Source organism: Schistocerca americana, chromosome 4, assembly GCF_021461395.2.
Source record: "Schistocerca americana isolate TAMUIC-IGC-003095 chromosome 4, iqSchAmer2.1, whole genome shotgun sequence".
Taxonomy (NCBI): Eukaryota; Metazoa; Arthropoda; class Insecta; order Orthoptera; family Acrididae; genus Schistocerca; species Schistocerca americana.
The window spans coordinates 287,761,261-287,787,594 of NC_060122.1; positions in this window are offsets into that span (position 1 = coordinate 287,761,261).

The window sequence follows — 26,334 nt, forward strand, 5'->3', positions numbered from 1 at the left end:
CTCTTGGCTCGTCTCAGCCAGGTTGGTTGGTAAAGTATCAGAATGAGGTATGCTGTAACTAAGATTAATAATCCGCTCTTTTTCAAGCCTGTTTCGGTTTGGTGATGTTGCCACCCCATTTTTATTAATTTTTCACATAAATTCGAGATTTTCTAAAGAGACCACTGTGTTCATTTCAAATCAACTGGATGTGCCTGATTAAATGATGGCTTTAGCACATTTAGTGGTCGACGACTTTATATCACGACGTGCTTTAGTCTATTTATTATCTCTAGTTTTTTGGTAAGGTCTTTTAACAGGGGAAACCACATAAGGGGCTGTTTGACATTGATTTCTTGGGATTTTTTTGGGTGGGAAGAATTAATCAGAATTTAATCAAATTTTGACATCATTTCATTCAAGTTTAGAACAGGTTTTGTGAATTTTTTGAACAATTTCAGCCAAAAATAACAAAGTTATGCTGCGATGGCCACTGAAGGTTGTGAGTATAGTTCTCCTATTGCGTGCAGTGTAGCCATTTTCTAAGAATATGAACCTCAATTTAGGTGAAAATAATAAACATTCTCCAGGCGTTGGAACAATTTATTTCGATTGACACGATTTTTTCTCCAATTATGCAAAGAAAAATACCCTGAAAATCATGATTTTTATCTCACAAGTTGGTTCACATAATACGTAATTTTATAAGGAATCATACTATCAATTTTCGTAATGATCGGTTCTATACTTTTTGAGTTAGACTGCACGCAAATGTGAAAAAAGTCATTTCGAGATAAACGCGTTTGAAAACTAAATTCTCGAAAACTAGAAATTCAAGGACGATAACAATAATCTAAAATGCTTACCGATCAATCTGCGATTCCAGCACTATATAGTAATCCTTCTTCACCCTCATAGGCCTCGTTTTGCTCTTGCAGCAGTGCTTTCCGAGCTTTCCTACCTGCCTTCGATTCCAATGAACTACGTCGATTCTGCCGGCTCGCGCGCTGGTTATCCATTTGTTCGGCATAACTGAAGCTTTGCATGCCTACTACAATTCCTGCCTCTTTTATGACCATCAGGAGGGTTGAATTTCCTTCACTGAATAAGCCGTTGAGAAGTACGATTACAATTCGACTTTTAGTTCGGAGTGCAAGTTTTAAGAAGCTAATCGCCTAGCAGTGGAATTAAAACTTCCATTCGCATTTTGTGTGTGGCCATCTAAACATCTCTCCAGTAATTCATGCCTTGATACATCTTCATATATTGGAAGAATTTCCTTCTGTACTTCGGGGTGCAATGGAGTAGGATGCGGTTCAAAATGGTTCAAATGGCTCTGAGCACTATGGGACTCAACTGCTGTGGTCATAAGTCCCCTAGAACTTAGAACTACTTAAACCTAACTAACCTAAGGACATCACACACATCCATGCCCGAGGCAGGATTCGAACCTGCGACCGTCGCGGTCGTGCGGTTCCAGACTGTAGCGCCTTTAACCGCTCGGCCACTTCGGCCGGTCGATGCGGTTCACGTTCCATTCCAAGGGCTGTTCGTTTCTGCCACTCGCACCAGCTGTCTTCTCCCTCTGGGAAATACTCGTGTCGAGGATTTTCATCCGTGGAAATCATATGATACTATGTCGCCATAACTGCTTTCTTCATGTCTTGCACATTATCTATGTGTCTTCGAATCGTTAGTCCATAATAAGTGCTGAGCTTTTTTCACTAATGACTGTGAGTTTGCCTTTTTCACCAAGCTTTTTAGTTTATCGAATGTTTCGGAGTCGAGTCCCAATTCTCTTCTGGACGTGACCTGTACATTCGCTTTTTAAAACTTAATAATCATGCTCATAACATCTAAATGAATGCTAATTTCGCTTTGAAATTTTAACAGCGTATTCTTGGGTAGTTAAGTTAACGATTTAGGCAACAACAAAAAAGGACTTTTTTGAACCTCCTAATGTGGTTTCCACCCTTAAGATATTCTTTGAGAGATGGGCGACCTCGGCAGCTTGAACTAAAAGCAGGTATTTTAATATAATTGTTTCAGCTGAGCTTTCTGTGCATGTGAACAGTATGAAATATATAATAATTTTTGCGTATGAAGTTAACTGATTTTGTCTGCTACATTCTGTATGGTCTTTGTCTACATTTAAGTACGTGGGCTTTACCGAAGAAACAACGAACCATATCCATCCTAAATAAGTTACGGCTAAGTATGGCGTGTGTTGTATGTGCAATGTTGATTACGTTCGAAGAACGATCCCACATGATTAGTAAGTTACAGAAATTTTCCAATGACTTTCATTCGCCCACGTGGCGGTGATGCACAGTCGATGAACCCTCATCGTTGTTGCAGATTTGCATATCAGCTGTTGCGGGTGTTTCGTGTGTAGTTTTGATTACGATCCAAGAACGATCTCAAATAGTCGATAGCGAAATTTGCTACTGACTTCAATTCATTCACATGGTGATGATTGTACAGTCAATGAGCCTTGTTCGTTCTTGAAGAGTTTCGTGTTAGGCAATGCGTGCGTTAGTGTGAAGATTTATAAGGATGCTGCTATGTCGTTCTATGTTGTGTATTTTTGGATGCCTGGCTTCATCGTGATATTGTGAGGTTACATGACCACTCTTCGCGCTAAAGCTAGCCTGCCACAGTACTTGCCTTGTCCATATATTCAACAGAAAAACGTAGCCATAATTCTGTGTCTGTAGAGCGTGAGTATGAATGTACCGCAAAATTTTGCCGAGTGAGGTAGCGCAATAGTTAGTACACGTATGTTATTTACGTCACTTGAGCGATATATTCTAGACCTGATGGAGAAGCACTGAAACTGCTGTAAGCAGTTGTACGCTTGTATCAGCTGCGCTGCTGACATATTACATCACACGCTCCTATAATAAGAAGGCGGCGCAGTGGAAAGAGACAGGATTTGTATGCTGGAGGCCTACGATGCAAATCGCAGTCCGACCGTCCAGAATTATGTTCTCCGTGATTCCCCTCAATCACTTATTGCGAAATCCAGAAAATACACGGCTGGTTTCCCTCGTTACCCTTCCCCCATCTGAGCTTGTCCTCTGTCTCTAATGACATCGCCACCGACGGAAAGTTAAACCTGATCTACCTTCCTAGCTAAATGCACGCTACCTTCAGTCTGTTATCAATTCCATGCTGCTAGATGTTATATATACACCCATCCACGCGAGTTATGTTCTCCGCCCTGTTTTGAAAATATAGCTGAAGGCCGGTTAAATTAATGTAAACAGGCATAGCGATATTTGGTAGTATCAGTAGTGTGGATAATGTAGTGAAATGCTTACTCGGTTTAAACGCAGTTTTGTTTTTCTTAGACTATACAAATGTTTTATATCCCCTATTGACTTTAGTTAATACAATAAACGAAAAAAAACATACAAAATTTACCAGGTAATGGAAAAAGCTGTATTCAATGTGGCGATAAAAACTGATTCAAATTTATTTATGTATCTAATCTGATCAGATTAGGACTATGAGGTCCTCTCTTACATCCGACCAGGGTTTCACACATACAGTACCTTTTTTAAATCATAGTTACCTAAGAAATAAAAATTTTAAAATGCCAAACATTATTACACATATTTGAGTGTCTACAGTGACAATGTCAGTAACTAATACAGCCTATGAACTAATTAAGTTAATACTGGTTGTGCTTCTGCTACTCCTGGTACTGCCACTAATAAAAAGGCTCTGAGCACTATGGGACTCAACTGCTGAGGTCATTAGTCCCCTAGAACTTAGAACTAGTTAAACCTAACTAACCTAAGGACATCACAAACATCCATGCCCGAGGCAGGATTCGAACCTGCGACCGTAGCGGTCTTGCGGTTCCAGACTGCAGCGCCTTTAACCGCACGGCCACTTCGGCCGGCACTGCCACTAATAATGACGATAATAATAATGTCAATAACAACGATAATGATAGTGGCAGGTACAAAAAGAATTTACAGGTGTACAAGATAGATGTTATCTGATACAGTGCAGTGAGTTGTGGGGAGAGGAAACTTAAGGAGACTACACCAGCTAAGAATATGGCAGGTTGGAAAGAAGGATGTAGAGGGGTAACGTGTGCGTACAGGGACAATGGCAATCATTACTGTTGCACTTGGAGGAATGCAAGATACACACTGTGCTGTTTTACAATATATCTGTTCACTACCCGTTTCGATTATGGACCCTCTCCACAGTGCTAGCACAGAAATGGAAACAAAGCGAAAACTGAATACCAACCCAAATTACATTTTCATGGCAATTATTAGTCGGAAAATTTATGTGTTCTTGCGAAAAATATCTATTGTGACAACTTCACATACCGTACATGCTATTTAACCATAAAAGTATTCACCATTCCTGACTTGAAAATGTTAAAATGATAGTTAGCGCCGTAATACCGGCTTAAGCAAGAAGAAAGCATTGAAAACATGAAAACCTCTAACAGCAGTAACAGCACGGTACCGTTCCTCACGCACAACAACACATAGTAGGTTAACACACAAGTGTTGATCAAAGAAGCTGCAAGCCAAAGTCAAAACTCAAGGTCAAAGAACAAGCTTCAAAATATGTACACTACAGAACAATCACAGACAGATGCAGTCAAATTACAATAAAACAGTTCTCATGAAAATGTAATTTGTGGTGATACAGTTTACACAGTTTCCATTTTTGTGCTAACACTGAAGATGGCCCATGATCGAAACCAGTAGTGAATGAATATATTGTAGGAGAGCACAGTGTGTATCATACATTTCTTCAAGTACATCGATGCTGTTGACAGACGCTTGAAAAAAACTTTTCTTTGTTGTTGGTTTAGTAGATGGTTGAAGGTTGCGGTACTTACGCAGAAATAAGAGACTTGCACAGGATAGATTAACACTGAGAGGTGTGTTAAACAAGTCTTCGGTCTGATAACTACAAGAAGAACAAGCATTCCCAATCCTTGGTGTTGATGAACCTAATCACATATTTTGTATCTGATTACTCCTGCTACGCTGAAATGAAAATATTGATCCACAACATTAAAAATGTCACTCAATGTGTAGAAAATTTGCTGTGAATAATTAAAGGAAAGTTTATGCAAAAGGCTGCGCTCATCTTTTTGTTACATTTATTATTCCATTCACTTTAGATAGACGATGTGTTTGTTTTCCACGCTTTACAAATGTCTAGCTTCGGCCATTGCCCATCATTAAATTTGAAGAAATATTGTAGTTGCAGCCTCACATTAAGTATAAGCAGTAAATAGAACAGCCGGTGCATGGTGTAATTTTATCGCAGACGTCCTGATACTACGTATCTAGTTACAACTTCATCAAACGTAAAGTGGAGATGGCTGCAGACGAGTACTCAATAACATTTCTTAATGTACTACCTTAAATCTGCCCTGTTGCTGCTTTGGCTAGATAAGTTCGCTGGTTGGAGGTCGGCGACGACATCCCACCTCAAATAGAAAATTACCTATCAGATCTCTGCGCTCTTCAAAAAATGGTTCAATGGCTTTGAGCACTATAGGACTTAGCTTCTGAGGTCATCAGTCCCCTAGAACATAGAACTGCTTAAACCTAACTAACCTAACGACATCACACACATCCATGCCAGAGACAGGATTCGAACCTGCGACCGTATCGGTCGCGCGGTTCCAGGTTGTAGCGCCTAGAACCGCTCGACCACATCGGTCAGCTCTCTGCGCTCTTCAAACCAAAATACCGCTGGAGAACACCACCAAAATATCATCGTGTACATTTCTCTCCCGCAGTTGTAATTTGTACACGTCTTTTTTTAAATTTCGTGTCAAACAAAATAGCATTGTCATTAATTACAGTAAATTATATGTGAATGCAGTTGAAATAACTTCTAATTCCCAATTATTGCATCGGGATGTCGTGTAATGAGTTCAGTGAGATATGAATCACAAAGTTAGACTTCTTTCTATGTATACAATAAGTCAGGTGGGAGAATTAGATTGTTAAAGATATCGACAGTGGAAGTGAAGAAAACGTAACTTGAAAGTTTGAATAAGATGTTAAGCATATAGCTAATTTTTCTTGTGTGTACATTTTATGCACTAACATGTTACAAATGTAAGTGCTAGGACGTATTTTCTGAAAGTATTCGTTTCTCATACCCCCATAGGTAGAGTGGGCTTCTCGAGCTCTGAGGAATTGTGGGGTCAGATTGTTTTCAGTGAAATGCCAGACTAGACAGTAATGAGGCGCAGGGAGAAGTTGTGAGTCTGTGGGAGAAGATTTCTTGGTCCAGCATTTGCGTTACAACCTCTCGAAAATATTGCCAAGCTTGGTGATGGGACAATTTCTAATTCAATTCTGTGATAGTAAGTCCAAAACAAAAACTGAAACACTGCTGCATGTTTTAAGTGTATTTGTTGTGTACCAAGTGTGACGCCGCTGAATGATGAGCGGCGAAAACATTACGATCACTTTCCACGGCGAGACCGAATGCCGCGTCATGGCGCTGCGAGCACGAGCAGAGCAAAGAGAAAGCTACATATACCACAACCTATCGTTTGGATTGAAGCTGAAGCCTTACCGCTTGCACTTGCTGGCTCAACATGGCATGCGGCAAGGATGTCGTCTCCGGCTGCAGAGTTGCGTGTGCGGGAAGCTGTACGATGCGATCTCCAGTATTGTTGCGAGTGCAGCATCAAGAATCTGAACTCAACATTCACAGTCTTTGTCATTTGTTGGCTTCTATAAAGTACGTACACGGCAGCGACCCAGATGCCAATCGAGACTGGTAGACAGCGATGGTTATCGGCGGCCAGTGGTCTTACTGGCAAGTCGGGTGGTCCTGGGCTATAAAGGTCTGCCTGTTAAATACAACGTTATTATAAATGACTGAAGCGATTTCAGAAATCCACTGTTAACTACACTACTGGCCATTAAAATTGCTACACCACGAAGATGTCGTGCTAGAGACGCGAGATTTAACCGACAGGAAGAAGATGCTGTGATATGCAAATGATTAGCTATTCAGAGCATTCACACAAGGTTAGCACCGGTGGCGACACCTACAACGTGCTGACATGAGGAAAGTTTGCAAACGATTTGTCATACACAAACAGCAGTTGACCGGCGTTGTCTGGTGAAACGTTGTTGATGCCTCGTGTAAGGAGGAGAAAAGCGTACCATCACGTTTCCGACTTTGATAAAGGTCGGATTGTTGCCTATCGCGATTGAGCTTTATCGCATCGTGACATTGCTGCACCCGTTGGTCGAGATCCAATGACTGTTAGCAGAATATGGAATCAGTGGGTTCAGGAGGGTAATACGGAACGCCGTGCTGGATCCCAACGGCCTCTTATCACTAGCAGTCGAGATGACAGGCTGTAACCTCCCCACAAAAATTTGTAAAAACGACACTAATTAAATTTTAATGGGAATAGAGCCAAGTGTAACCTCCCCGTGAAAATACGAAAATGAAAAGAATTGAATAAAATTGCAAATAGTCCCAAATGTTAGCTTCCCACAGTAATAAAACTCAATGATAATAAAAATGTGCAAAAAATGTTAAGTTCCCACAAAATTACTGAACAATAATGACCCAATGTAAACTTAACACAAAAATTGAAAAATGAACATTAATCATTAAACCCACAATAATAGGGCAGCATCGCTGACATTAGGCCCTGTGCAATAATTAACCTGATAAATTGATTCTGGGAGGAAAAGCATAGGAAATATTGTTTCAATTAGAATGATTATTTTTTTTAAAACGATTGCTTTGAAAACAAAATTATTATTGGGGCATTTCTTGAACAAATTAATTACAATTAACATACATTACATTATCAGATGTGCGCAATGCTGCTTCATTACCTTATTTAACAATATACCTCGTCCCGAACCTTGACCAGAGGCCCATGCCGACGCCCGCCGACTCCTCACACACAACTCCGACTCGCAACTGCAAACTCGCAACACAACTACATGCTCTCGCGACTCGCTACGTACAACTACTTTCTCGCCACTGCAAACTCACGCGGCCAAGCGCAGACTAGCAACGATAAACAACTCTCTGGTCAGAGATTCTGTCATGCCTCGCCATCGCTGCTACTGAATACATACGCGTTTCAAGGCATCCTATCCGCATGGGTGTAACGGATCGTGAAGCCACGTCTAGATCCCTGAGTCAACAGATGGGGACGTTTGCAAGATAACAACCATCTGCACGAACAGTTCGACGACGTTTGCAGCAGCATGGACTATCAGCTCGGAGACCAGGGCTGCCGTTACCCTTGACGCTGCATCACAGACAGGAGCGCCTGCGATGGTGCACTCAACGACGAACCTGGGTGCATTAATGGCAAAACGTCATTTTTTCGGATGAATCCAGGTTCTGTTTACAGCATCATGGTGGTCGCATCCGTGTTTGGCGACATGGCGGTGAACGCACATTGGAAGCGTGTATTCGTCATCGCCATACTGGCGCATCACCCGGTGTGATGGTATGGGGTACCATTGGTTACACGTCTCGGTCACCCCTTGTTCGCATTGACGACACTTTGAACAGTGGACGTTACATTTCAGATGTGTTACGACCCGTGGCTCTACCCTTCATTCGATCCCTGCGAAACCCGACTTTTCAGTGGGATAATGCACGACCGCATGTTGCAGGTCCTGTACTGGCTCACCAATGGAAAACGTCTGGTCAATGGTGGCCGAGCAACTGGCTCGTCACAATACACCAGTTACTACTCTTGATGAACTGTGGTATCGTGTTGAAGCTGCATGGGCAGCTGTACCTGTACACGCCGTCCAAGCTCTGTTTGACTCAATACCCAGGCGTATCAAGGCAGTTATTACGGCCAGAGGTGGTTGTTCTGGGTACTGATTTCTCGGGATCTATGCACCCAAATTGCGTGAAAATGTAATCACATGTCAGTTCTAGTATTATATATTTGTCCAATGAATACCCGTTTATCATCTGTATTTCTTCTTGATGTAGCAATTTTAATGGCCAGTAGTGTACATTAATTGACATACACCGATGTGTCAAAAGTCATGAGATACCTGCTAATATCTTGTCGAATCTCCTTTCGCCTGGAGTAGTGCACCACTGACGTAGCATGGATTCAACAAGTCGTTGGAAGTCTCCTGATCAAATATTGAGCCACGTTGCCTATGTAGCCGACCGTAACAGCGGAACTGTTGCCGATGCACGATTTTGCGCACGACGTGGGCTTTCGATTATGTCCTATAAATGTTCGACGGGATCCATGTCGGGCGATCTGGATGCCCATATCATTTGCTCGAATTGTCCAGAATGTTCTTCAAAGCAATCGCGAACCACTGTGGCCCGGTGACATGGCGCATTATCATTCATACAAATTCCATCGTTGTTTGGGAAGTGAAGTCCATGAATCTTTATAAATGATCTCTAAGTAGCTGAACATAACCATTTTCAGTCGATGATCGCTCCAACGGGCTCAGAGGACACAGCCCGCACCATTACAGAGCCATCCCGTCTCGCACAGTGGCTTGTTCACAACTTGGGTCTATGGCTTCGTGGGGTTTGCGCCACACTCGAACTCTACCATAAGATCTTACCAACTTCTGACCAGAGCAAGTTTTTTCGGTGGTGTAGGGTTCAACCGATACGGTCACGAGCCCAAGAGAGGCGTTGCAGGCGATATCGTCCTTTTAGCAAAGGCTCTCGTGTCGGTGGGCTGCTGTCATAGCCTATTAACGCCAAATATCGCCGCAGTGTCCTAACGGATACGTTCGTCGTACGTCCCTCATTGATTTCTGTGGTTACTTCTCGCAGTGTTGCTTGTCTACGCTAACGCTTTCAGTCGTTAAGTGAAGGCCGTTGTCCACTGCGTTGCCCGTGGTGAGAGGTGATGCCTGGAATTTGGTAATCTCGACACTCTCTTACCACAGTGGATCTCGGATTATCGAATTCCCTAAAGATTTCCGACATGGAACGTCCCCACCGTCTAGCTCCAACTACTATTCCGCGATCAAAGTATGATCATTCCCGTCGTGCGGCCAAAATCATGTCGGAAACCCCTCCACGTGGATTACCTGAGTACAAATGACAGCTCCGCCAATGCACTGCCCTTTCATGCCTTGTGTACGCGATACTACGTATACCACTATATATGTGTACATCGCTAGCTCATGAGTTTCGTCACCTCAGTGAATTGCGACGAAACTCAACAGTTCTATAGAAAACTCAAAGTTTTCTTTCGTAGCAGCCAGATTTGTGCCACGAGAGCGCAGAAGCGAGCAGTAAGGCAGGATAGCGACAGGGGCGACTAAGCGTATGTTGTGCTTGAACCACATTCACATCAGTGTGCTGTAACAGTGTAACGGCACAGCCAAGCGTAGTTCAATAAAGATTCACCAACTGACAACTCCATCCGGCGATGACAGGCACAGTTTAAAAGTTTCGGTAAGCCTCTGCAAGGGGAAATCAACGGATCGACCTGAACGGTTGACCGCGTACAGGCGAGTTTCGCAGGTAGCCTACAGAAATAAACGAACAGAACAAGCAGAGCTGAACATACCGCAACCGACAGTTTGGAAGATCTTCAGGAAACGAGTGCGGCTGAAACCTTACCGCTTGCAATTGCTGCAAGCTCCGACTCACGATGAGAAAACCATCTTCAGTGAAGAAGCGCCACTTTCAGTGAATGGCATGTTGGACTGGCAAAATGTGCAACTCTGACGGATAGAGAATCTCCACGTTATTGGGTTGCACATAAGAAATTCACCAGAAGTTAAGGTGTTCTGTACAATCTCAAGACTTAAAGGTTACGGTCCCTCTTTCTTCTGCGAATATACTGTTACAGGACACGTGTGTCTGGACATGCAGGAAAATTAGCCACAACTGGAGACCGACAGTGTGGATTTCATCTACCAACAGCATATTGATCCACCCCACTTCCATCGTGATGCTCGTGGATTCTTAAACAGCAAACTGAGAAACCGATGGACTGGTCGTAATGGATTTGATGATCAGAAATTCATATCATGGCCTCCATGCTTGCCCAACCTAACCTCTTGCGATTTTCTTGTGTGGGGTTATGTGGAAGATTCGGTGTCGACGCCTCCCCCACCAACGTAAATACCAGAACTGCGAGCTCGCATCAACAGTGCTTTTGAAAAGATTGATAGGGACATGGTGTGTCGAACGTGGTAGGAAATTATCGACTTGATATCCGCAGAATCAGTAGGGGGCAGATATAGAGCACTCGTAATATGTCAAGTAACTTGAAATTTTCTTTGTGTGTACAAGGCCCTATGACAGTATATCAAATAATAAAGCTGCAGCAAATATGTAAAGTCGCTTCAATCATTTACAATAATCTTGCATAAAACCACAGCAGAGAGAAACAGGGAATCATTCTAGCGGCGATAAGAACCGAAAATGTAAAAATCCACTAACATAAGTGAGTCCGACAAAGAGCAGACTGTTAATGAGATGGCGCGTCGGAACGAGCACATTGGAAAGGGTGTAACCTGTAACGTACCCTCTCTGTTATGTTATTGTTGTTTTGTGTTATTGTAGTAGTAGAGATATGAAATTATTGTAGCGGTTTGTTTAGTCAGCCGTACTTGGGAATTTTTGACATTAAATGGAGCCTGAAACTTGGGTAATAAATACTTCGCGTGAAGTGCGATTTGCGGCATAAACAAAAATTAATTGCGGAGATGCAATCCACTGAATATTAACAGAAAAAGCTTTAGAGCAATGCGCACGACTGACTAGCCGGCCGGAGTGGCCGAGCGGTTCTAGGCGCTTCAGTCTGGAACCGCGCGACTGCTACGGTCGCAGGTTCGAATCCTGCCTCGGGCATGGATGTGTGTGATGTCCTTAGGTTAGTTAGGTTTAAGTAGTTCTAAGTTCTAGGGGACTGATGACCTCAGTTGTTAAGTCCCATAGTGCTCAGAGCCATTTGAACCATTTGAACGACTGACTAGACACATTCAGAGGGTACGTACATTCGCGTGCGAGTGGTTGCGATCTCATGAAAAAGATCTATCTTAATTTTTTTTTTCGTAAAGTAATTACGTCGTAACACACTCGGAGATTGCGAACGTACAATCAGGGTAGAGGAACGTACGTTCTATCATTCTCCGTGGCCTGGGTAAAAGAATTGTAATTATTTAAAATTAAGAATATTTCCTTTTTTTATCGGACTCCTGTTTTTATACGAAAAGGAAGATTGCAGGTTCTGAATGTCTCGGCAGAAACACATCTGAATTAATCTTATCGGCCACCAAAGGAAAGCAGTGAGCGCAATCACGTGCCTCTATTGTTGAGCAGCGCCGTCGTAAAGATCGTCGCCTCCGTCTAAAATTCGCCTTCTCGAATTAACAGAATAATTTGTACTCCATTGGTATCGGATTTAGGGTTCTTCTTGACAGAAATTATAAAACACATTTTTCATCATTTAACACCTTCATTAATACACACATAGACATGAAATTATACAGTACGTCTTTACGCCAGCACATCAGAACAAAAAGGTAGTTAATACTAGAAGTAATAAAAGAATCTCGAAATTTGTCTGTCAAGGATAAAACAGTTTTTCAGAGTATTCCTCTGGTATGACAGTCGAACAAATTTTCTTCTTGTATCTTTGTGATTAAATTACAACATTTTTTAGTTCCTTTTCAAACGAGATGACTGTCCGCATGCTACTGTTGAAACCAGTTATGGAAATTGGTTGTAAGTGAAACCCACAAGTGGTAATATACATCCAAGCCTCATCACGGACAGTCGAGACCGGAGGCTTCCCCGCTCTGTACAGCACGATAGACAGTGATCTGTGGCAGTTCTGACGGCAAGTAGGACTACAATGCCGGTACAGGCACAAGTGTTTTGGAGCACGAAATCCGTCACATGTTGTTGAACATGGGCAGCAGACGACTCCTACGTGTTCCCCCCCCCTACGTTGACCCAAAAACATCACCACTTACGACTGGACTGGACATGGGATGATAGAGATTAGACCGTATATCAGACACAGCGCGTGGCCTGATCGGATGAACCACGCATGTTGTTATACCAGGTCGATGGTCGGGTCCACATACGCCGTCACACAGGCAAACGGCTGCTTGGAACATGCCCCGCGCTACTGAAGCACGCCAGTGAGGGCAGTATTATGTTGTGGGAGTGTAGAAGACATTCATCATTCCAAGGGACCAGTGGTAATAATCAAAGGCACCAGGCAGCTATCGACTATGTGAAAATTATTGCGATCCACGTGCATCCATTCATATCTGATGTCTTCTCCAACAGAGATGACATCTTCCATTAGGATAACTGTCTGTGTTGAAACCTAATAACCTAAATTTGACCAAAAATTTATTAAAATTTTTCGATTAAAGTCTATAAAAAAGATACGTGAAAGTATCGACTTTTTCAAATTATTTTGAATGTATCGATGTTCCTTAACGATGTTAAATTCTTTGTCAATCTGTTAAAAGTAAGTGACGTAATAGACATCGTCTAAAGAAATCACAGACATAACAATTCACGTTTCTTTGTAATTACAACAACTGTAATATTCATAGTCTAGTTGAAAACGTGTAATACTTTTGGCAAAGTAAGTAAGGAAGTCGGGAATCCACTCCGGGTTTTCAAACCACGGTTATGTGGATAACCTAGACGCTAAGCGGAGCAGAAAGGACGAACGGAACGAAAAAGACAGCAGTCGCAGGCAGTGAAGCCTGGTGTACGTACTTAGCTGTGTCATGTCTCGCGATGTCAAAACTTTGTGGGTGTTGAAACAGCTTATTCGAGCGAATGTTTGTATTGTAGCAGCATTAGTGTCGTAATGCTGTCTCCAGAAATTGCAAGAATATCCAACATTAATCTAAAATGAAATTTTGGAGTCAACGCAACTTCAGCGGAAATGGCAACTGCAAACAACGCGGCAGTAACAAATTAATTCCATCTTACTGGAGACGTGAAGGACTTAAGCAATTATAACTGTGCAGTCTTCAACTACAGCACTTAAACAGCCACGAGGGAGACGTGAAGGGGTTACGCAATTATAATTGTGCAATATTCAACGATAGCATCTCAACAGCCACGATAAACAAGGCAATACTTTCTATTAAATTTATGTAATATTCATTACGCATCTCATTACTGCCATAAACGTCATATCTAATTATCGAATACACTCAGTTATTTAAAAAGTCACAAAGTAAGTCCTAATTTCCTTGTCACTCTGCTTAACTAATTTTGAGTAAATGCAAACGATCGAAAGATCGTATAAAACGGTTTCAGTATTACGACAATGCAACACTGTCGCAAGTATATTTGGTTGGGAAATACAGGTTTAGATTTATTTGAGTGAATGTAAGATTATCTGGTCGCATTGCTAATTCACTTAATGCTTCAAATTTTGAGATTACTGTCACTTAATCGGCAGTTACTCAATGTTCATTAATACATAATTACAAGATTTAAAGATGGTAGCCACTAAGCTACATCAGAATCTCACAGCTTGTTTCCATCTTGATACCAAGTAGAACATTGAAAATTACTTGTAAGAACGAACATTCTTTTTAGTAGCAGTTAAATAACTTCTGAAACAATAACGTTAAATTGTTCCTTCGGAATTGGCGACCACAAATTTTCGTGGAATTAGTATCTTTCTCAGAGGGTCAGTTGTAAGCAAAGATTATACCAGTCTAAAATTAAAAAAAATGGCTCCGAGCACTATGGAACTTAACTTCTGAGGTCATTAGTCCCATAGAACTTAGAACTACTTAAACCTAACTAACCTAAGGACATCACTGACATCCATGCCCGAGGCAGGATTCGAGCCTGCGACCGTAGCGGTCGTGCGGTTCCAGACTGTAGCGCCTAGAACCGCTCGGCCACCCCGGCCGGCCATTACACGTGGTCAAATCACTAATTAAATATTCTTAGAATCAGCAAAAATAGTAACAATTATATACACTGAGGTGACAAAAGTCACGGCCCACCTAATATCATGTCGCATCTCCTTTTGCCCAGCGTAGTGTAGCAGCTCAACATTGCATGGCCTCAACAAGTCGCTGGGTCAGTCCCCTGCAGAAATATTGAGCCATGCTGCCTCTAAGCAGAGAAGCAACATTGCGTGTAATAACTGCAGAAATCAATGTGGGACGCACGACGAATGTGTCCGTTAGGACAGTGCGTTGAAATTTGGCGTTAATAGGCTACGGCAGCAGTCCACCGACGCTACAGCTTTTGCTAACATGACGACATCGCCTGCAGCGCCTCTCCTGTGCTCGTTACAATGTCGGTTGGACCTAGACGACTGGAAAACGATTAGATGAGTCCCGATTTCGGTTGGTAAGAGCTGGTGGTAGGATTTGTGTTACGGCGTAAAGTCAAGCGCCGGCACGCCAGTCGGAAACGATAGAGCAGAGAGGGCTGTGACAAGATGTCAGCCAATTGAAAGCTGACCGACCCCTCTCCAGGACAACAACGCGACAGCAGCGGCCCCTAGGTGAAGAGGACGTAAGCGCCACTCCAGATTAGTCGCAGACCAGTTCAAGAGTAGCTTCAAGACTAGTGACTCGCATAGCAGCAACTTAGATTTTTTTATACTGAGAATATTGCTTATTTTGCATGCGCCCTTTGCTTGCTACACACCTGTGTAACAAAGTTAAGTATATTCGACGAATAGGCAGGATTTAACAACTTGAGTGTGGCGTAGATCCCACAAACCTATGTACCCAAGTTGTCAACAAGGCACTGTGCAAGTTGGTGGTGGCTACATAGTGCACTGGTTCCTGTGAGCCGATCATTGACTGGAAGTTGTTATGTTCGGCTACTTGGGGGGGCTCTTTGCAGCCATTCACAGACTTCATGTTCCTAATCAACGATGAAATTTCTATGGATGACAATGCGTTTTGTCACCGGGCCACAGTTGTTCTCGATTGGTTTCAGGAACGTACTGGACAATTCGAGCGAATGGTTTAGCCATCCAGATGGCCCGACTTGAAACCTATCGAACAATTTGGGACATAATCGAGAGATCATGTCGTGCACAAAATACTGCACTGGCGACACTTTCGCAGTTATGGACGGCTATAGAGGCAACATGGCAGAATATTTCTGCAAGGGGCTTCCAGCGACTTGTTAAGGCCATGCCACATGAAGTTGGCAGGGCAAAGGAGGCCCGACACGATACTAGGAGGTATCCAATGACTTTTGTCATGTGTATAGTACAGTGTATACTACAACCCTAATTTATGGTGGCTTCCAGGGTGTAAAATGGAACTCGTCGTATTTTAGGTCTTCTGCTGTAGAGAAAGAAAATACTAGGGGAGCCGGCCAGGGTGGCCGAGCGGTTCTAGGCGCTACAGTCTGGAACCGCGCGACCGCTCCGGTCGCAGGTTCGAATCGTACTTCGGGTATGGATGTGTGTGATGTCCTTAGGTTAGTTAGGTTTAAGTAGTTCTAAGTTCTAGGGGACTGATGACCTCAGAAGTTAAGTCCCATAGTGCTCAGAGCTATTTGAACCGCCCATCCGCTGCATAAGAGTGAAGATACGTCATCTCGGCCCCATGTTTCTTATATTAAATTCTTGTCTCAGCGTCGTCTACATCAACTTGCCAACGTCATCTACGCAGCTGTTGGGAACCACCTCCCATACATATAAACTGTTTTGAAGACTGCCGTGAATGTATTTTAATATTTAATCTCTGTTCAGAGATAGTGTAACAGATTCGTTGACATACAAATACGTTCGACATGTTACAGTGTATGCGACGACAGTACAAGAAAACGCGACACGATGATGAAGTGTGTTCTCTAAATGGTGGTTAATTATTAAAATAAATTTGCAGTTGTCTTCGAAAAAGGTAAAGAAATTAATGATGAGCTACACAACACTCTTTAAAGCACAAGTGCAACTTGCCATGACCAAAGGAATACACCAAAAGCGCAGCTTTTGGTCACAGTGTGCAGTTATTCTCTGCCCTATTTTCGTTTGATGAACCACATATGTTTTCCCATGTTGCAAGTGGAATAATCAAGGACACAACCATTTTGTTTACAATGGACGAATTTCATTTATTTTTCATCTGAAATGTGAACTATAATATCTAACTTATTCCCTATATCACTGTTTCTCTTGCGGAGCACATTTGCAATTGTATATAATGTATCACTTAATTTTTGTCTTACACCATTGACAGATTTACAAAACACAACTTGTTAAATGCCGTCTGACCCTGACAATCGATCATTTCGTCCTGTCATTGCTACTTAACAACACGATCGTGTACTCAACTTCCGTACTATATCAGAAGCAACCTTATACCTCTGCACGTTTCAGTAAGAGAGAGCGAGTCGACGGGCAGGAAGCGAACACAAAAATGGTTCAAATGGCTCTGAGCACTATGGGACTTAACATCTGTGGTCATCAGTCCCCTAGAACTTAGAACTACTTAAACCTAACTAACCTAAGGACATCACACACATCCATGCCCGAGGCAGGATTCGAACCTGCGACCGTAGCGGTCACTCGGTTCCAGACTGAAGCGCCTAGAACCGCACGGCCACACCGGCCGGCAAGCGAACACAGCGCCACCGTTCTCAGACTCGTCATAAATTTAGCGGGAAGGAAAGAAATCAGTACAGCAATCTCCAACGTAAGACTCGTACTCGCCTCGAGTGCTAACGCAGGTGTTTGCGGTGGACAGGTGGTTTTTCTTCAGAACAGAAGAGATTTATGCTGTGCACAACCCGCAAACAGAGCATGTGCATATTCCTGCCTGGCTGGGGTCAGTTTGTCCCCATGTTCTACAAGAGATAATCATCAAAACGACTTGCAATCTCTAAGCATTTCCTGCACTTTATGGCCAGTACAAGTAGACCAACAACCTCGAATGGAAAAGTTGTATAATCTCATTTGGACCTTCTTTGGCGTTCGATATATACACTCCTGGAAATGGAAAAAAGAACACATTGACACCGGTGTGTCAGACTCACCATACTTGCTCCGGACACTGCGAGAGGGCTGTACAAGCAATGATCTCACGCACGGCACAGCGGACACACCAGGAACCGCGGTGTTGGCCGTCGAATGGCGCTAGCTGCGCAGCATTTGTGCACCGCCGCCGTCAGTGTCAGCCAGTTTGCCGTGGCATACGGAGCTCCATCGCAGTCTTTAACACTGGTAGCATGCCGCGACAGCGTGGACGTGAACCGTATGTGCAGTTGACGGACTTTGAGCGAGGGCGTATAGTGGGCATGCGGGAGGCCGGGTGGACGTACCGCCGAATTGCTCAACACGTGGGGCGTGAGGTCTCCACAGTACATCGATGTTGTCGCCAGTGGTCGGCGGAAGGTGCACGTGCCCGTCGACCTGGGACCGGACCGCAGCGACGCACGGATGCACGCCAAGACCGTAGGATCCTACGCAGTGCCGTAGGGGACCGCACCGCCACTTCCCAGCAAATTAGGGACACTGTTGCTCCTGGGGTATCGGCGAGGACCATTCGCAACAGTCTCCATGAGGCTGGGCTACGGTCCCGCACACCGTTAGGCCGTCTTCCGCTCACGCCCCAACATCGTGCAGCCCGCCTCCAGTGGTGTCGCGACAGGCGTGAATGGAGGGACGAATGGAGACGTGTCGTCTTCAGCGATGAGAGTCGCTTCTGCCTTGGTGCCAATGATGGTCGTATGCGTGTTTGGCGCCGTGCAGGTGAGCGCCACAATCAGGACTGCATACGACCGAGGCACACAGGGCCAACACCCGGCATCATGGTGTGGGGAGCGATCTCCTACACTGGCCGTACACCACTGGTGATCGTCGAGGGGACACTGAATAGTGCACGGTACATCCAAACCGTCATCGAACCCATCGTTCTACCATTCCTAGACCGGCAAGGGAACTTGCTGTTCCAACAGGACAATGCACGTCCGCATGTATCCCGTGCCACCCAACGTGCTCTAGAAGGTGTAAGTCAACTACCCTGGCCAGCAAGATCTCCGGATCTGTCCCCCATTGAGCATGTTTGGGACTGGATGAAGCGTCGTCTCACGCGGTCTGCACGTCCAGCACGAACGCTGGTCCAACTGAGGCGCCAGGTGGAAATGGCATGGCAAGCCGTTCCACAGGACTACATCCAGCATCTCTACGATCGTCTCCATGGGAGAATAGCAGCCTGCATTGCTGCGAAAGGTGGATATACACTGTACTAGTGCCGACATTGTGCATGCTCTGTTGCCTGTGTCTATGTGCCTGTGGTTCTGTCAGTGTGATCATGTGATGTATCTGACCCCAGGAATGTGTCAATAAAGTTTCCCCTTCCTGGGACAATGAATTCACGGTGTTCTTATTTCAATTTCCAGGAGTGTATATGAGGCAGGGAACTTTAAGCTAGTAATAGGTACAGATGTACAGATTCTGGTGAAACTGCGCTCTCTGTAGTTGCGATGTCTATCTACTTCACTACTTTTCCTGACAGGTACCACCCCTGTGTAGCGGACCGGATCATCGCCTCCCATCTCTGTAACGAGACGTCGCTCCAAACGTCGATTAAATATGGGACAGATAACTGCACAACTATTACACACTCATCGTTACCGTAATTACAAACCTTTCTCGTGAATCAGTCTTTATTTGCGAAAGCCGTATCAAAATCCTACAGTAGTTACTGAGACTCCCCTTCACATATAGACAGAATAATGCAACGTGGAACTGTAATTTAGTAATATGTACTGAGTTCAAAACTTTTCTTCCCAGAAAATTTTCATGCGATTGCAAGTCTGCACTTTATATCCTCTCTACTTCCGCATGGTCAGTTATTTTGTTTCTCCAGTTCCACAACACATTTACTGCTTTTAGGGTCCCATTTCTTAATCGAATTCTCTCGGCATCACCTGATTTAATTCAATTACCCTTGTTATACATTAAAACTTTATGATAAAAAAGATGACAGAAATATCAACATTACCAGATAGGAGAATATTCCAGAATGTATTCTGTAGTCCGCAGCTCGTGGTCGTGCGGTAGCGTTCTCGCTTCCCACGCCCGGGTTCCCGGGTTCGATTCCCGGCGGGGTCATGGATTTTCTCTGCCTCGTGATGACTGGGTGTTGTGTGATGTCCTTAGGTTAGTTTAAGTAGTTCTAAGTTCTAGGGGACTGATGACCATAGCTGTTAAGTCCCATAGTGCTCAGAGCCATTTGAACCTTTGTTTTTGTGTTCCGTGTGCATCAACGAAAATTCCGATTAATTCGGAAAATTATATGAAATATGTTTACTAAATACTTAGCGGAAAATGTATAGATTTACTGTACTCATTCACCTTCAACAAAAAATAAAATGGTGGTGTCAATAAACTTTAAAACAGAAAACTTATTTGGGTGATGAATAAAAGAGTCGCAAATTAAAATGTGATAGAAAATCCTGCACCGAACGCCAAAGAAGGTCCAGATGAGATTATTCAACTTTCCCATTCGAGGTTGTTGATCATCTTGCACTGTCCATAAAGCGCAGGAAAAGCTTAGAGATTGCAAATCTCTCCTGTTTTGAAGATATGTATATTTTGCCTGTACTTGAAGGCAAGCCACAGGAACTACTGCAGGGATTTTTATACGGTTTTCATAAATAGATAGACTGATTCAAGCGGAAGGTTTTTGTATACAATTTATAAATATTTCAGGCAATTTGGCTGAACTGTATTAAGTCCGCTGCCACAGGAACTAATGTAGGAATTTTGACACGGGTTTCACTGATAGATACACTGATTCAAGATAGATAATTGTTTATTTATATAATTTATTATCGCTACACCAGACAAGTTTTCCGGCAATAGATAAGAAGTGCGACCCGTATGAAGCCGGGGCAGGTCACTAGTCTAATATATGTTCAAGTGTTAGGAAGTTTTTTCTAAAAGTATTTGTAGTGTAGCCTTACACAGAAGTAAAACGTACTTACAAGAAGAGAATAGAATCTTTTGAAATGTAGTGCCACAGAAGAATGCTAAGGTTAGGAGAGCAGATAGAAAAACTTATGAGGAGATACTGAACCTGAGAGAAAAATTAGTGGCACAAATGGACTAAATAAGGGAATGTGTTCATAGGAAACGTGCTAAGGCATCAAGGAATAGTTAATTTAATACCTAAGGAAATTAGAGTGTAGGGGGGCAATATAAACATAAGTTAGACAAAGTTTCGACTACCTTAAGGAGGATCAAATAGATACAGGTTTTTATAGTTATGCAGAGATGAAAAGGTTTGCACAGAACAGACTAGCTGGGAGAGCTGCATCAAAGTGCCTTCAGACGGAAGGCTACAACAATAACATTCATTAATTATCTAGATTCTTTCCTTGTCGTTCTGTTACTTATAGTAACTAAATCCAAGACCCGTTTTCTTTCCACAACGATGCCAGCACTCCTCTAACGCCGTTTGCTGATGCTTCTGTTATTATCCTAACGTGTGAACACAGTTCTCCTCTTACACTTCATTAACCTTAAATAAGACATACTGAGTATTTTTTTCGTTTCTCTCTTCAAATTTTCTTTCAGTAACCTATCACAATTACGGTATAGTCATAAAAACTGCAATGTAGACAACATATTTAGAGCCTTTTCTCATGTACCTGTAAATAGGTTCACAATTTACTCAGTTGTATACCATTTTCATTATTGTATTACATAGAAATTTCTGACAGTGGAATTGTGCGAAATTCAGAAGTAGTTTAATCAGTTCCTCCTGTTGTTAAATGTACATACAAAATCATCTCTGTGTCACAGTAATAAAAATGTACATACATATATCAATCCGCCGTTTGTTATTCTGTTGAGTAAGCTCTTTGATTATTAATTCTTTGGAAAATAAATGTAACTTTCTTACTACATAACAATAAAACTGTGTGAATGTCATTCTAAACATTCGTCTTTTATACTATATAGAGAACAAGTGACCGTGAGATCCGCAACCCAGACAACAAAATAGGAAAAGAAGCGCACCTGGGCTACGTTCTGGTGGGTTCAGAGGCGAATATAAATTTCAACAGATGTATATGGGGCTAGACATGGACTTTTTGTCATTATCCATTACGTGTAATATCGGAAATCTTATTGAACGAATATGTTATGAAGCTGCTACAGACTAGAATCAGCGTGATACCTCTGTTTCATTGCACTTTTGTGACCTCTATTTTTATTTACATGGGACATCGAACCTCAAAAATCTACATCTACATCTACATGGATACTCTGCAAATCACATTTAAGTGCCTGGCAGAGGGTTCATCGAACCACCTTCACAATTCTCTATTTTCCATTCTCGTATAGTGCGCGGAAAGAATGAACACCTATATCTTTCAGTTCGAGCTCTGATTTCCCTTATTTTATCGTGGTGATCGTTCCTCCCTATGTAGGTCGGTCTCAACAAAATATTTTCGCATTCGGAGGAGATAGTTGGTGATTGGAATTTCGTGAGAAGATTCCGTCGCAACGAAAAACGCCTTTCTTTTAACGATTTCCAGCCCCAATCCTGTATCAGTTCTGTGACACTCTCTCCCATATTTCGCGATAATAGAAAACATGCTGCCTTTCTCTGAACTTTTTCGATGTACTCCGTCAGTCCTATCTGGTAAGGATCCCACACCGCGCAGCAGTATTCCGAAAGAGGACGGACAAGCGTAGTGTAGGCAGTCTCCTTAGCAGGTCTGTAACATTTTCTAAGTGTCCTGCCAATAAAACGCAGTCTTTGGTTAGCCTTCCCCACAAAATCGTTTCACAACGTCGTCAGTTTCTGTAAAGTATATGTGTCGCTCAAAATACTTTGTTTCCAAGTTCGAATATCAACCATACTTACATTTGTTCTCTCCACCTTGTCAGCTGACATTTTGTGGAGAGCATTTAATATCCCTTTTGTAATTGATATTGCATTATCAGTTTACTCTCTAATGACTTCATCTTGTAGTGTCTTCAGCTCATTATCGAGTCATTTTACTTTATCGTAATATCTAGCAGTAAAGTGAACGAAGCAAGCTAACGTCGTTTGCAAGCGTGTTTCTCGGCTTCCCTTTTTCGTCTGAAGATCTCCTTATTGTCTCTCTTGCAGCAAGAAATGTTTTCATTACTTCTGGTGCACTGAATCATCGGACCTCTCAGTCGAATGGAACAATACATCAAATGCGAGGTTTCAACATCAACACCTACTAAATAAGGTGTACAAAAGAAATTAAAGGTCGTAGTGGAATGCTATACTTGTTCTCAGCTACGACCGAAGCATAAACGTAGTGTTCAATGGTGCACCCTTTCCCTAAAGCATCGCAAGTCTTCCCGTATTTCTGATCATTTTGTAATGCTTCAAGGAGTACGTTTAAAAAAGCTGCAACAGTATCAAATATATGTATACTGCGATTCCGCTATAGTATACATACAATATGCTATTCGCCACTCTGAGGTACACGAGGACATCCTTCATAACCAACGACAGAACGAACAATTAGATGGACTATGATTGGAAAGTATTCGGTACATGTAATATTGTCAGGAGTACACAGACTCTTTTAAAGATCTGTGTACATATTGGCAAATTTACGAACTGGGTTCAAATTGCAGGAAAAGCTAATCGTTCGTTCATTATTTCTGAACATGTGCCAGTAAGTATAAAACACGCGTCTCGTTGTACAAATTTAGAGTCGTAGTAATTTACATTGCAGTACTTCTAAGCTTTCTATTAAAACATAAAAAATTGTCTGAATGTGATAAAACTGAATACATTGATTTAAAAAACTTCTAGTGTAACGTGAACTTGAGGCATACAGACAATCATGCGAAGTACTTTTGAGCACGTTTTCTGAAAACTGTCTTGAGCAGTTAGCTCGGCAGCGCATACGGAGTGGAAATATCTTAGGCCTTGTGGCTACAAATAGGTCGGACATCATCGACATTGTCAACAAGGAACCTGGGGTTAGCAATCATGATGACATTATAGCAACTATGATCAGTTAAGAAGACTAGGAGAGTTTTCTGCTAGATAGAACGGATAAACAGTTATTAGCATCTTACTTAGACAGTGAACTGGCATGACTTAGTTCCAGTAACATGGAAGTAGAGGAACTATGGGTGAAGGTGAAATAGATTGTTAATAGTGGTCTGGAGAGTTACATGCCTAGTAAGCGGATTAAAGATGGAAAAGACCCACTATGGTTTAATAACGAAATTCGGAGGATGCTGAGGAAGCACAGGCTGTTGTTCTCTCGGTTCAAAAGGGAACGTACAAATGACGACAAGCGAAGGTTAGTTGAGATTCGTGCGTCTATGAAAAGAGATATGCGCGAAGGCCACAAGTACCACCGCCACGCCTCAGCAAAAGATCTGTCAGAGAATCAGAGAAAATTCTGGTCTTACGTAAAATAGCTAAGTGGGTCTAAGGCTTCCATTCAGTTTGCGGCAATTGAAGATAGCAAAACGAAGGCCGAATTTTTAAATGTCGCGTTCAAGAAATCGTTCACACGGGAGAATAGTACTAACATACCGTCATTTGACCATCTGACAGACTCCTGTACGGACGACACAGTAATAAGCATCCCTGGCGGAGGGAAATAACTGTAAGATTTGAAAGCAAATAAATCACCAGGTCCTGACGGAATTACAGTTCGATTTTACAAAAAGTACTCTAAGGCATTGGCCTCTTACCTAGTTTGCATATATTGTTAATCCCTCGCCCAGAACAAAGTCCCAAGCGACTGGAAGCGCTGGTGACTCCAGTATATAAGAAGGGTGAAAGAACGACCCGCAAAATTACAGACCAATATCCCTAACTTATTGCTGCAGAATTCTTGAGAATGTTCTCAGTTCGAATATAATAAACTTTCTTGAGAAGCTTATGTCCACGGATCAACATGGTTTTAGAAAACATCGCTCGTTGGAAATTCAGCTTGCCCTATTCTCACATGATATACTGCGAACTTTGGATGAAAGGCAACTTAATTTAATATTTTGGTCCTATTTATCTTGGAACTGAGGGGGAGACAAAATGTTTCAGCCTTTGTTTGATTTCTACTTACAGGAAATACAGGAGTAAAAAATCGCAAATCGGTCACTTCAGAAACCGGTTACTTTGACCAGTTTTAACAGCCATGTTAAACTGGTATTGTAAGAAACCGATACAACCGAAAACCAGTTGCTCAGTGGTAATCACTATTCCTAGCACATACGCTTGCCTCAACTTCAAACATGGTGGACATAACGTCAGTTCCGCCGGCAGCGCGCACAAACGGTGCTTTTATATTATTCCCGTTTGCACACATTCGGCGCAAACTACAAGGTCCAGTCGCACTGACGTGACCTCCACCTATGTTTGATATCAACGTGAAACCACCACTCACAGACGCCAGGTGGCAGCACTAGCAGTGAAGCGTACATCAATCGTGTCGGGTGGATGCGGAAGACAGAGCAGTAGTCGTCGTCCTAAGAAATTTTGGTCTTATGTCAAAGCGGTAGGTGGATCAAAACGAAATGTCCAGACACTCTGTGACCAAAATGATACTGAAACAGAGGATGACATACTAAAGGCCGAAATACTAAATGCCTTTTTCCAAAGGTGTTTCACACAGGAAGACTGCACTGTAGTTCCTTCTCTAGATTGTCGCACAGATGATAAAATGGTAGATATCGAAATAGACGACAGAGGGATAGAGAAACAAATTAAAATCGCTCAAAAGAAGAAAGGCCGCTTGACCTGATGGGATACAAGTTCGATTTTACACAGAGTACGCGAAGCAACTTGCCCCCCTTCTTGCAGCGGTGTGCCGTAGGTCTCTAGAAGAGCGTAGCGTTCCAAAGGATTGGAAAAGAGCACAGGTCATCCCCGGTTTCAAGAAGGGACGTCGAACAGATGTGCAGAACTATAGACCTATATCTCTAACGTCAATCAGTTGTAGAATTTTGGAACACGTATTATGTTCGAGTATAAAGACTTTTCTGGAGACTAGAAATCTACTCTGTAGGAATCAGCATGGGTTTCGAAAAAGACGATCGTGTGAAACCCAGCTCGCGCTGTTCGTCCACGAGACTCACAGGGTCATAGACACGGGTTCACAGGTAGATGCCGTGTTTCTTGACTTCCGCAAGGCGTTCGATACAGTTCCCCACAGTTGTTTAATGAACAAAGTAAGAGCATATGGACTATCAGACCAATTGTGTGATTGGATTGAAGAGTTCCTAGATAACCGAACGCAGCATGTCATTCTCAATGGAGACAAGTCTTCCGAAGTAAGAGTGATTTCAGGTGTACCTCAGGGCAGTGACGTAGAAGCGTTGCTATTCACAGTATACATAAATGACCTCGTGGATAACATCGGAAGTAC